Genomic DNA, 1,411 nt, shown 5'->3' with positions numbered 1-1,411 from the left:
AAAAGTTGTTTTTAAGTCCCTCAAGTCAAGTAAAATTCATAGCAAGTGTCCCTGTGAACAACAGGTCTGAACCCGGTCCTATCCTGTGCCACTGTCACATCCTGTGGCATACTTGAGCTCAATGCTGCAGTCACAGTGTTGATCCATCTTGTTGAGGGTCTCTTCTCTTTCACTAACCTTCCTTCACCTTTCCAAGTATGATGTCCCTCTCCAAGGAACAGCCTCACCTAGCAATACGTCCAAAGTATGTGAGACAAAACAGCACTTTACTCTCAACAGAAAACTGGTCTAAGCAAAGATTAGCACAGCTATATAGTAAAATATTAGCTGCTTTAATAAAGAAATAATAAGAGAATTCTGTAAGATTTGATGTGGAAATTCTGTAAGTATAAAAAATGCAGAGGGTGAGGATGGAGGGGAGGTAATCACAGGGTTGCACAATTTGAAGAGTGGAGGGAGAGAAGGAAAGGAAATGGGAAAGATCCGGTATGAAAAACCATGTATACCAGTATAAAATAAATATCTCATTGAAATAAAAAAGTATTTTAAAAGCTTGTTAAAAGAGTATAATTGCATGTCTGAAATAAAGATACACAGCTTACATATATGCATAGGGGAAAAATATCTAGTACAAACTACCAGACTAAATAGGTACCACAATTAGCATGGACATGTTACTTTCTACAAGGAGTCATTGCTAAAATATTTGTTTGGTTTTGACATAAACACATATGACTATTATAATCAGAGAAAAGTGGTAATGCCCATGGATCCTTATCAAATGTGAGCATGCTTTTACCTCACGCTGTTCTCACAGTTTCCAGTGTTCATGCTTCTTTAGCACTCAAGCCGCTCGGGTCTGTTTTTAGAACAGTGTCAGGAGTTGCTACATGAGCCGTTTCCTGTATTGGGCAGCTATTTTTAATTAATGAGCATTTTGTTTTAAGAGTTCACTGGAAAAGAAAAATGCCACCACTTCTGCAAGTTAAAGGACCAAAGGCTCATGCTCTAAAATGAAAATAACTAAAAGAACAAGACGTAAAAAATGTACTGCACTTGTAAACTATATGCAGTGTTTTACATTAAGCACTTTATTTCTACCCAGACCTAGACATAAATTTACTTAGGTAAAAATTTCTCAGTGAACAGATTTAAATTCATTTACACAATTTATCTTAAAAAATACATCATACAAAGCACTCTGTATAAAGCAGGCACTCACACATTTAGGAAAAGTAAAAAGGGGGGTAGAGAATATAGAAACAGAATAAGGCTCTTTCTAAACCAACAAAACCCTGTACACTCACTTTTTATACAGGGTTTCCCACCCGCTGGGAAATACAAAATAAGGATACTCTATTTACAAACATGAACAGAATACTATACAGCACACAGGAGCAATAACTTTGTA

This window comes from Elephantulus edwardii, unplaced genomic scaffold, assembly GCF_000299155.1.
Source record: "Elephantulus edwardii isolate Elephantulus edwardi_28Jun2011 unplaced genomic scaffold, EleEdw1.0 scaffold00377, whole genome shotgun sequence".
In the NCBI taxonomy this organism is placed as follows: Eukaryota; Metazoa; Chordata; class Mammalia; order Macroscelidea; family Macroscelididae; genus Elephantulus; species Elephantulus edwardii.
Note: the sequence above shows the minus strand (reverse complement) of the source record.